Source organism: Passer domesticus, chromosome 6 (assembly GCF_036417665.1).
Source record: "Passer domesticus isolate bPasDom1 chromosome 6, bPasDom1.hap1, whole genome shotgun sequence".
Classification (NCBI taxonomy): domain Eukaryota; kingdom Metazoa; phylum Chordata; class Aves; order Passeriformes; family Passeridae; genus Passer; species Passer domesticus.
Window position 1 is genome coordinate 61,557,115 of NC_087479.1, and position 12,690 is coordinate 61,569,804.

Consider the following 12,690-nt stretch of genomic DNA (forward strand, 5'->3'; position numbering starts at 1 on the left):
GAGAGGCGGCATTTTCTTCTGTTCTCTTAAAAAGATTTCTAGCAGGGAAAGATTATGTGACAGGGCTGGTCATGTAAAAGGTTCCCCTTAGAACTTGTATGTTATGTCAGTGCAGCAGCCAGACTGACATCCAGAAGCAGAGCCAGGTGTGCCATTCACATCTGGGAGGGAGGATGGGATGTCATGGGCCAAAACTCTATCTTTGTACACTTTCCTACAACTATACCTCCTATATGCACATTCAAAAGTGCTAGCACTTACTTGTCAAGTAATTCCAAATGTTACTATCCTTTATGTCTCCCATCCTAGCAACTTACAGGGAAAGAAAACCAAAGGCAAGATATTTGCTCTGGGACACCCCAAGAACTTTTGCACTACAGGCTGCTGTGAGAAAGGACTTTGTACTGCCCAGCAGTTACCCAGGCACCAGCTTATTATACATATGTTTGAGGATGAAGCTGAGGAAGAAGCTGAGAAATGGCTGCAGGAGGAAAGAATACAACTCTCCTTTCAATTTTTGCAGATGCTGAAAGATCTTCTGCAACACAGACTGTGCCTGTCTTTGTCACTCAAAGGCTTTGCTGGATTTATGGGATGTAGTTCATCCTTACATTTTTATGCAAGAGGAGAAAACCCCAAGGAAGAGTGCCAGCACTATCATGCTGTGTCCCAGATGGTTCTTGTACAAACCATCTCATTCCTGCATTGTAGAGGCTTGGAGGAATAGAACATCAAACCCACAAATCTCAGAACACAGTTAAAAAATCAGACTAAAGGCTACTGTCCCTAACTGCTAAAAAAAGAGCTCACAGTACTATATACAGTACTGGTAACGCTACTCTGAATAATAAAAATGCTCAATACCTCTAATAATGGGTTTCAATTACATTTCAATATGCAGTTCCAGTTGCTAGCAATTTTACCAAACTTCATTTATCTTAACTCTTTTCTCTAGTAGTCCTCCCTCTGGCTGCAGCCTTTTAAAACATCTTCTCAAAATTAATTCATTTCCAATAATGAGATTCTTCCTTCACTGCATTAGCAGAAGAAATTAAGTAAAATCCTTACATCCCATGTGCATCTGTGCCTTGTGGACAAGAGACCCAACAGGGAGCTGCTCAGCAACTGAGCAGGAAACCAACTGGAGTGCCCGTGCTCTCCTGAAACTACTTGCTTTGGGGCTTATGCTTTGTTATATGTCATATGGGTGCTGTGATACACATTTCACTGTGGTTTGGACCCCTCAAAATCAGAAGTCGATCTGGGGGTGGTGGAATTACCAGCACCACAGAACCAGCAGTTATAAATGTTGATTGCAGACTCCCTCCCACTCAAAGTTAACACAAGAAAGACAAATCACGGATGGATCAAATATTGCTAATATATTCCCATAAGTAGATCCTGTCTTTGAAATCATTTGCAGGCTGGCAACCTTGATAAAAAAGGAGAGGGGTTACTGAATTTACCATAAAGGTTTTATCAGGAAAATGAAGTGAAGATGCCATTAGGGTAAAGTCTACACAAGTAAACTTCTCTCGTTTAGAGGCTTATTCAGTATTCTGTATGTAAAAGAAACAATGTATTGATTTCAGAAGGCTTCTGCCAAAGTCAACAGATCTCTCTAATGCAAACAGATTTCTTCCTCCTATATAAAAGCCTTTATTATATAAAGATCTTTCCTAAATAGACATAATTTCTCTGCAAAGGAGGAATTTTATTTCTGATGCACATCCTCAGACATGCACAAGCTGCACTATTCTGGATTTTGTATGGCAGTACAGTACACTACCTCACTGGGCTACCACAGGAAAGCAGATACTGCAGCTTGGAACCCTCAAGTCGAACAAATACCTCTCACTTTTAAGTGTAATCCAGTAGATGCTACAAAACATTTATACTTGAATATATAAAATTGTTTTTGTAGAAGAAAATAAATAAATAAAACCAAATAATTACCCTATAAACTTAAAGGAATGTTACTTGACTCTGAAGAGATACAAAGGTTACCTTCCCAAATAAATTATATATATTATTTTTTATATACTAAATGCCTGTGAAGTTAAAAAATGGACATTCAGGAAAGGCAAGGAAGGGGTCAGGCACAGACTGCCTGGCTAAACAAAAGTATGCGGTGTTGGAAGAGATGGGCTAGTGTAACTATACAAGGAATTTGACAATCAGTTGATGGAAGGACCACAATTTCATTAGCTGATTGGATTTACTCAGACAAATACACATAGGGGTGCAGTTGGTAACAATCCAACTGCGTAAGCCGAATATCAGAATAACCAGATGATACCAGTTGCTCAGGTGGGTTTAGAGGAGAGCTGGGAAAGTGAAGAGAAAGCACACAACTAAAACAAGGGAGCAGTAGGGGCTCTGCTCTTTTTCTCTGTACTCAAGTGTGACACTATCATCTATAAAAGTACAAAACTCTTTTTGGTTCAGTGAACTACATCCATTGGACACAGGGTGCAACTTATTTCACACACAGTCTGTCAAATGCCACTGGAGACCTTTTACAGCTGGCTGGAGTCAGAGAAGGACAAATCTGGCAGGAATGAACTTTGGCCGAAAGAATGGTTCCTTGAAAATTTTGTTCCAACATGCTGAAGCATGAAAGGGAGTATGGGTCATTCTGGCAGTCAGGATGCAGACACATCTGAGAGTGAAGACAAACTCTCAGCTGGGCAGCTCTCACTTCTGTGAGGGGCTTGCAACCCAATTTATGCTTTGGATTTTATATGCAGTATGTAGGAGGGTTATTCAGTTTGGGAACAGCCTATAACTTTCAGATTTTCTATCAGCTGATCATAAAGCTATTTTTCCTAAATTATTTTTCTAGAAATTCCACATACAAGAGATACTTTGCAAATGTAATTAGCATAATTTCTGCCTAGTGGAGTCGAAATTCCAAATCCTGGCAGTACAAAATGTGTAAGTATATAAAAGCTAAATCTGAATAAAGATCAATGAATTCAGAATTTAAGTTAGGAGATGAGAGTTTTTCAAAGTACTCAGAAAAACATGAAGGAATTCCTTCAAATTTGGCAAGCAACACACAGTGAAAGACAGAAAAAGGGCAAAATAGAAAATTCCCTAGCAAGATTATGAAGAATAAAAAATACATCAGGAAGAAATTATGTCAAATATAATAGGCATACACCCGTACTGTGCGTTAATTTGTGTGTCTGTGTATACATTTGCATGCTACATAATATTTATTGAAGTGGTGAACTAATATTTTAGAATTTGTCACTAGGCTATTTCAGCTGGTAAAGCAGCAAATCTTTTGAAGTTCCCAGTGCTCTGTCACACAGCACTTGCACAATTAAGATTTAGGTTAATTTGGAAGGCTGAGCACATCTCTCTAAAGGCTCTGAACTCTGAGCCCTTTCTTTACTGTGGTATGATGCTAAATTCTCTTGTTGCTTGGTGTTTTGCTTGACTGATATGTAATCAAGCTGTGGCCATTTGTAGGCAAGCAGCAGGCCATTCATCTGGATGCTTTCAGTATGGGCTCAAGTGCTCTTTAGCTGGAAATGCTGAATTATTTTGAAAAATGAAACCTAAACTCCTGAAAATTAGTACAATGAATCACAGTGATAAATACTAATAATTTCCCTTGTATTACCCTATTGATGGGACTTACTTTTGAATGTGCAAGTCACCTACCCTGGTTTATACATTTTCACCTAAAATCTTTTCTAATGAACAAACAAGCTATATTTAATTAAATTAATTCAAAAGGCATATTGAATAGACAGAATCTGTCCCTTCTGCTCTCTTGGTAAAATGGCATATATGAAACCCTTATTAATGTCAACCTTATTTTATGGCTGTGAAGACAGATATGTGACAATTTAAAAAAAATATTTGAAAAAGATCAATAGAAGCAGTAAGGGACAAAAGCAATATAATAAAATTTGTCCTGTGATATATTATGCTTTTGAAAGCATCTCTCACATCCCAGATAACTGTGCTAAATGAATATTGTTGTTGCCATTTTACAGCTCTGCTTCCTCAAGGCTAGACACTTCAATATTTTTAGTGCACCATTTTAAGCCAACTGCAGCTGTCTCTCTAGTAACCTAATAATAAGCATGACAAAATAGGGCAGAATACTTCTTCCACAAACCAACCCAACATTATTTTTCAAAATTCAAGTCAACAGTTTAAATTGCAAAATCAAACTGAAATTTACTTTGAGAAATTACATGACACATGCTACTACTTCAGTTTTTCTTTGCATCACATAAATGTGCTTATTATACTTGCTGTTTGTTTTAGCAAATAGGTATAGAATAATTCATTTTTACAAATGTAACAATTTCTTTAGAAATCAGTAATGCTTAAACAATCCTAAGTTAAAGTATGCTCCAGAAGCACAACAGAAGCATTTTCTCTTGCTTGATCTATTACCACAACTTTGTAAAGACCTGACCTCAAATTTTATTGAACTCACTGAAAAAAAACCCTGCATTCAATAACAGCACATGCAATCCAAGTTCTGCTTGGCTGTAGTACAGTATATGGAATATTGAGAAAACATTAAAATAATTTTCCAGCAACATACATACTACAGATCTCTTATCCCAGAGTTGCAGTCCATACAAGCACATTCTGTAGACACATTCAGCAGAAGAACAGCTGGATTACCTCTAATGTAACAGGTATACACTTTTAATTCACTCTCCTTGCCATACCCTGCAGCACTGGGGCATCCTCACCAATAAAACACAAGCCTGGTTACCAATAAGAAACATTCCAACTCAGTGTGAGAGACTCACTCTATATTGCTAAATAAAAAATCTATCCAAGCACCCTCAAATAACTGTGTGTTATGAAAAACACTGGAATGTTCAATAAGCTATAACAAAAATGTCTACAATGTTAATAAAACATTGGATTGAGGTAATTCTCTATATGAGAAACACTGTCTTGAAATTGTAGAGAAACTTTAAGAAAGCATTTTCAGTCACGGCTGGAAGTGAGGATGTTGACTGTGTGCAATCATAGCCTCTAAAGTCTCAAATTCAGCAACGTTTTTTTAAGGTTGCTTGTACCTTATTGCAAACATAATTGAATCTGAAAAAAAAAATCCCTTGTTTTTATAGCTGCACAAAATATGCAATAGCAAACCAAGGAATTATTGGTAACATTTAACTATCTGAAGCTGACGTCACTGGGAGGAATTAGATGGAAATGGGAAATAAAAGGGCAATGGGACTGGGACTTTCAGGTCTGGATGGGGCATGTCTAAAGACAAGGAACTTACAAATAATTTACAAAGACATCAAGAGACCTTGAGGTGTTTGATTTTAAACAAGCACACTAAAATTCAGGTGTTCTCTCTTATTGTCTTTGTATTATACTTATGCTGCAAGTAACAGCTGCAGTGTGGTGTCTCTGAAAACATTTTCTAATGGGCTTTTTCATCCCCTTTCAAATCTCACTCATTCTGCCAAGACAATCCACTCAAAAAAAATTTCCTTTTTCAAAACTGGATCACACTGTATTGACCAACACCAGAAGGACAGGAATTGTCAGTCCCAGAGATCAGAGTCCTGTGCTTACACAACAGGAAGGACTTCAGTAGGTGAAACTTTCAGAGCTCATGACAATACCCTCCAGCCCTCACTCCTTACCAGGACAGATGCTATGTTAGATACAGACATTTCCCCATTAAGGAACAGAATTAAGAGTTAATCTCAATTTACAGAATCTACCTTACCTTGCAGTCTCTAACAGATAGAGGTCTGAATTCACTAAAGGTGCTGCCAAGAAGGCAATCAAGAGATGAAAGAGATGAAAAGCCCTGGATCCCATAAGCAATGCCCCAGGGCATTCCATCTCAGTTCAGATCAAGTTTATATAAGGGAAAGAAAGAATAACAAGAGAAAACAATGAAGAGGGGTTGGAGAGAGAGAGAGATTCAAACACAGTGCTAAAACATATCACACTAAATAAGAACTCTCTCATATAGGTCTGGATAACTTTTGCACTCCTACACCTCTTCTGACTTTTGCAGTTGATGGATCAAAAAGAGAATGCAAATAACCATTAACTGAAGACAATTAATTTCAGTTCCTATCTGCACTTTAAGTGATAAACATTTTCAGTAGCTAAAATATTACCACAATAGGAGATTCTTCTCAAAAAATACAAAAGTATACTTCTAGCAATTATTTTAATTTTCCCAGTGGCAAAAAGAGATGTTCATCTCAATACCAGGATTCATCTGATATAATCTTACCAAATTGGTTTTATCCATTAGAAAAGAGACCAAACTTTGATATTCTGCCTTCTCAAAGAGACACCAGATTTTTTCAAGAGGGAAAAAGAAGCCCTGAAAAGTGATATTGTTCTCACTGTTCAGAGAAATTTCAGTCTAAAAGCAGAGATTGCTTTTGCTCAAGCTAGTGTGACAGCAGGTGTTACACACATCACCATCAGCTTATAATCATCATAATATGTTGCTTTTAAACAAATCCTTTCATCTCAAGCCTTTATACATTATGAACAATTAAACCTTACAACCCCCCAGTGAGGAAGATGCATTAAGAGCCTGAACCTGCCAGGCACTTCTACAGAACAGAGTTAACTACAGAAATATAATTTAATATAAAGAATGCATTTAACAAGTAAGAGCAGAAAAGCAAATATAATCTTTGTGTGTATAATCTTTCAATGAGCCAAGAGCATTTCAGAAACCCAAGGGGCCACCCTCTCTGCTACTGTCAATTAGTAATCTATACCAATTTACAGAGAGTCTAAGAATTTACCCTCTAAATTCTTGGAGCTACAAGACCCCAAGGAGTACATCAGTGTCACTGCTTATAAGACCATACTGCTGACTTGTGTCTTTGCATGCACATGAAATCATGCAAATATTTCAGCTGATATCTAGAAAACATGCATAACATTGACCTGATTTTGCCACCTATTCCGTGTCTCCATTTCTATTTTCTGTAGAGAACTGAGTAGTAACATGTCAGGGAACAGCAAACCAGCACTGGAAAATGATGTACAGATCCTTGGTTGCTTTTTAGAGAGCAGTGACACCTTGGTCACCAACCTGACTGCAGTGATTCTGCATCAGTGCACTCTCTATTTTGCTGTATAGGCTCCAGCACAGTGTCTTGTACTTCAAAAAACTGAAGTTATGAGAAATCCCTACAGCTAGCTTTAGTGTGCCTTTAGGCTGGATATACTGGGGAAAAATTTCTTCACTAAAAGGGTTGTCAAGCATTGCAACTGGCTGCCGAGGGCAGTGGTGCAGTCACCATCCCTGGAGCTATTTTAAAGGACATGTGGATATGGCACTTGGGGACATGTTCTAGTGATGGGATGGTCGGTGCTGGGTTAACACTTGGACTAAAGGATCTTTAGGTCTTTTCCAACTGGAACAATTTTATGATTCTATCAGAGGTGCTGGAACTTTCCAGAAGCACAATACTCAATGCTTGGGGTGCCTGGCCAAAATTTTCTTTCCCAACACATGCAAAACACTCCAGCTAGTGTTTGTTTGCCTCCCGAACTGATAAAGGCACTTCAGGAGCACCAGGGGACAGATGCTGCCTAGATTTTTTTAGTACTTTGGAATCATTTGGGATGATACAGTTCAACATAAATTTGAAATACCTTTCTTATGCATTAGTCTGCTGAGGGTACACAGTTTGGTCTCAGTGTAGAAAAAATAAAGCACCATAAAAGACAGCTGTAATCCTTCCATAAAGTACAGTGTGTGTTCCTAATGGAATATGATTTCAAAACAGATTTCCAGTTCTACCTTCTTAGGGTATCTCGTTACAATGTTTAGTTTGCGAAAACAGACTACAGGAATACTTCCTATATATCTTGGCAATGCAACATTTAATTTTATAGTGCATAAAATGCGTTTCTCTTAACAGATGTATCCATTCCCTGATATCATGACTAAACTGCTTCATATCCATAAATGCTGTGTGGGGAACTAGCGAAGCTATGGCATTTATCTTTGTTATTGTGGCACACACTTCTACTTGGTCCGAACATAACAACAAATTTAATTTTGAATGCTCCTTAAGAGATTTGATCACATGCATGCCATATAGATTCTTACATATATTTTTTCATTATGCACACAAAGTGTCCCAGCTATGCATTCTAAAGTCTGTAAGAATTACAAGACTGTTTGTAGATAAGAAATTACTAAAATAAATACTTTTTTTTTGAAGTGCAATATCAAGAAATTTTCCACAAAATGAAATTCAGCCTTTAGCTTGTCAGAGGTTATCCCTTTTCCCAAATCAAGGTTAAACATCCCATTTAATTGTGTTCTATCAAAAACAAATTAGATTTTGCTTTGCATTGAAAAATTTTAGGATGGAGAAATGTAATTGCAATATTCCTTAATTAATTCAGAGAAAACCATGTGCATATGTTTTACAGCTGAGAAGAATGACTGTGAGGACCCACCAGAGCCATGCAGCAGTCATACCACTGCACAGATCCTGCAGACAACCTACAAATATGGCCCAAGAAGTGATCTGGAAGAAGAGAAAGGGACCTGATTTGTAGAAATCCTCCCTATGTAAGCTGTGATATTAAATAAGGTAAGATTTGTTTGATTGTTAGCTTTTTCCAGCTGCCTGCTGTGACTGGCCTTGGCAAAGGAGAGTGAGGCATTTCTGAATATCTGTATATGCATGTTTCTGTTCTCAATATCCTCATACTGAGACTTTCTGCAAGCTGGTAACAGCAGCTATGGCAGATGATGAGCACCTGACTTTATAAAACACAAACAGTTTTAACGCCCCAGTCCTGCCCTCCAATGCAGCTTACTTAGTGGATCTGTGAGTGGTTTTACTAAATCTTCTAAAAATAGCTTCCAAAAACTTATTACTTGAGTCTGCAAATATCCTCTTAAAAGAACAAGCAAATGAGTTCTACAAAGTGCATGTTATTTGAAATAAGTCACAAATTATAGGAGTAACTTCTGTGAGAATTAACTTTTCTGAAATACTTGGGTTCAAGCATAAACAGACCGCTACAGAGGAAATACCCGAAGACCAAATTAAAATTATCAGATTGAAGGGTTGATGAAAAGGTATCTCAGATATTTCAGCACCATACGCAACCAGGATCTGGACTAGAAAGGAAACTGCTTCAGGCCGTGTTTATTTTATTTATCAAGTATAAATTATGGTAAATGAGAATGTACTTTGCAGTGCAATGGCACATTGTTTTACTATTCTTGTTCATATGAAAATGCCACTCATCATGTATAAGAAATAAATCAATGCCATGTCATGGTTCAATAAAATAATCAGAAACATAATACACTGTAGTATATTCTCTCATGCAGTACCTAGTCTTCATGTGCCTTACTGGAAATCAGTGTACACTCAGCATAATTCTACATGACAGTTTGTTTAACAACAAAGCGTGCTACTCCAGCCAAGAATGAGATATATATGTGTGTGCAGTGTGGAGATATGTACATCATATACAACAATTTTGCTTATTTTGAAAACATTAGTATTTATTTCAAAGATATTCACGTGACCTGCTGGAAAGCAGCTCTGTGGGAAGGACCTGAGCATCCCGATGGACAATGAACTGTCCAAGAGCCAGCAGTGCCCTGTGACCAAGGAGGCCAGGGGGATCCTGGGGTGCTTTAGGGAGAGCATGGCCAGCAGGCCGAGGTTGGGGTTCCTGCCCCTCAGCCCTGGGGAGGCACAGCTGGAGTGCTGTGTCCTGTTCTGGGCTCCTCAGCACAGACAGACACGGAGCTCCTGCAGCGGTTCCAGTGGACAGTAACAGATGATGAAGGGATGGAGCATCTCCCTTAGGAGGAAAGGCTGAGGGAACGGGGCCTGTTCAGCCTCCAGGGGAGATGGGAGACTGAGGGGGGAAGCTGTCAGTGTCTGCCAGTCTCTGCAGGGAGCTGTCAGAGGATGGACCAGGCTCCATCTGCCCAGTGGTGCCAGGCAATAAGATGAGAGGCAATGGGCAGAAACAGATGCACAGGAAGCTCCACCTCAATATGAGGAAGATATGTGCATTGTATATTGGGGATGGGTTGCTCAGAGAGGGTGTGGAGTCTCCCTCAGTGGAGATATTCAAGCACTGCCTGGTTGTAATCACGGGCCATGTGCTCTGGAGTGACCCTACTTGAGCAGCCAGGTTGGAACAGGTAACACACTGTGGTCCCTTTCAATCTCGTCCATCCTGTGATTGTTTCCAATTACATTATTTCCAATAATGTGAAGCTGAAAATATGCCTAATTAAACCACGTAGGAAATAAAAGCAAAGCACCACGAGTACTTCATAACTGTATTTTTTCACTAATACAAATTCCAGCAGACTAAAGGAACTTTTCAAATAGCTTCCTCTCCATTCCAGTGGAAAAAAAGAAAATCACTCCTGAGATCATAAACTTTAAGTGTTCTCACACAAGTGGCTATGTACAGGAGTAATTTCCGGTTAAAGACACTTTTTAAGTATGATTTGACTTTAAAAAAAAAAAAAAGTACCTGCTTTCACTGAGCAGCACCAAGTGGTCATTTCTAATGTACACTGAAAAAACAAGTCAAATTGTAGGGAAAAGGTTCTCTCTGAACAGCTCTGTAAAACTTTATGCACGCTACTGTTATATCATTGCTGTTTTCTTATTTTTTTTTCCAAAAAAATCTCCCAGTAAAATTATCAGGTGTGTTCTACACTATGAACAATAGTGCATAGCAAAAAGAAAATAAATCTCTTACAGTGTACATAATCTGTCATTAATAGCAAGCAAAACTACCGCTGCTGGACAGCCCTGGAATAATATTTTCTGTTGCTGTATAAAGAGAAAACTTGAAATAAAAATAAATACTGGACAGAAAGCAAGCTTCTACTTAAAATTACTGTCACTCTTGTGCGCTGCAGCTGACATGTCAACATTTCAGGAACTGACATTTTATTATCAGACCAGAAATCTGATAATTCCACAGCCACCAAATAGGCTTGAAGAAAGTAATGGGCAGCAGCACCAAACCTGTACAGAGAAAAATCTGCTGCACAGGAGTGCACAGCCTGAGAGGCTTGTACTTCTGAAAGGTAATCCAGAGTCTGAAGTCATCTATTTAACCACCAAAGAGTCAGCAACAGACTCCTCAGACTGCCCTGCCTGTAGTGTACTGCCACAGACTCTTACATCCATCTAAAATAAACCTTTTAAATTGTGGTCTGTATGGCACATTAGCCAGCACAGTAATTCTCAGGCTCTAGGGGGCTGGCAGAACATCAAAAGCTATAGGGCAAGATAAAGACAGTACATTTTTTACAGTGGAGTGTCAGATACAACTAATACTGGGATGTTGCTATTGCCATGAAAAATCTCTGCTTTCTCAGGGTCCCCAACCCCATTTACTCAATTGACCAGTATCAGAGTATTTAAATACACATTTAAGACATTAAGAAGCTGAATGAAGATACTAAAGAAAGAATTTATTTTTGTTGTTTCCAAAAGACACAGAAAGGAATAAGATACTTCTATATCAGTTAAATACTCAAGGGAATTCAGCCTAGGTAATTCACCTATTTGCTATTGTATTTTGTTATTGTTGAATAAATCAACAAATCCAGCATCACAGTACCAGTGACTTAGTTCTAGCTCTGCTGTGCCACTGAGGAGGTATTTCAGTGAAATGGGAATGTTTCTCAGAGATGTGTACAAAGTTTGGTGAACCAAATGAGATTACAACATTTGCCATTTGCAAACTTGTAAGAAATCTGAGTCGGACTAAAAATGATGTGACAGACCAGGAGCAAGACAAATAAACAACGTATCCCCTGGGAACAATAAACAGTCAAAACATTGAGGGAAAATGATACTGTTCATTCATGAAAAAGCAAAACCTCACAGGGAAATAACAAAACATAACAGCCCCCCAAATAATTTTAACACAAAGGTAAATAGAGGTAGTTTCTCCAAGCTGAAACATCTTAATCTATTCTCTAGTATATAGAAGTCATATATTGAACTTTGGTGCTTCAGTAACATGTATGTGCCAAATAAGTCTGTAGCAAGCATTGCTTTACATTGATAACTACAATTTGGTGCTGTCAGTATGTTTGAGCAGAGGGCAGGAACAGTTGATGATGTGACCTAAAACAACACTAAATGCATCAGTTATATTAGAAGAGTGTTACAATAAAGTTCATGTTTAACATTTGCTTATTATAACAAATACTTCCCTAAAAAAACCCAACCCTACCCCAGTAGCACCAATAACAACAAAAAATCAGACTTTACACCAGGGCACAGAGATCCAATGAAGCATAAATTTCATATATGAGCACCTTGATCATGTCCTGAGTAAGATCATGCAGGTCAGGTTCAGAGGGGCTGCCTTCTCTATTGTCCTAACTCCTGGGTGTTTGAGTCTCCAAGAAAAAAATGTAAATATGTTTAGTGATGTAAGGAAAGCTGAATGTGATCTCAGCTGGTTTCTAACAGCACTGCCATCACATCAGGAGGTCTTTTAAACTCCTTGCAGTATTGAAGAGGGTTTTTGGTTTTTTTTGTTTTGTTTTGGGTTTGGTTTTTTTTTTTGGCGAGGGGGTTGGCTTTTTGGGGTTTTTTTTTGGTTTTTTTTTTTTCTTTTGGTTTTTTGTTTGTCTGTTTATTTTTTGTTGTTTTTATTTTGTTGTTTTTTGTT

General features: G+C 38.2%; 1 protein-coding gene across 5 annotated transcripts in view; it reads right to left on the bottom strand.

Moving 5' to 3' along the window:
• The window catches only part of NELL1 (neural EGFL like 1), a 332,196-nt gene that overhangs the window by 119,220 nt on the left and 200,286 nt on the right, over positions 1–12,690 (bottom strand). The window lies entirely within an intron of this gene.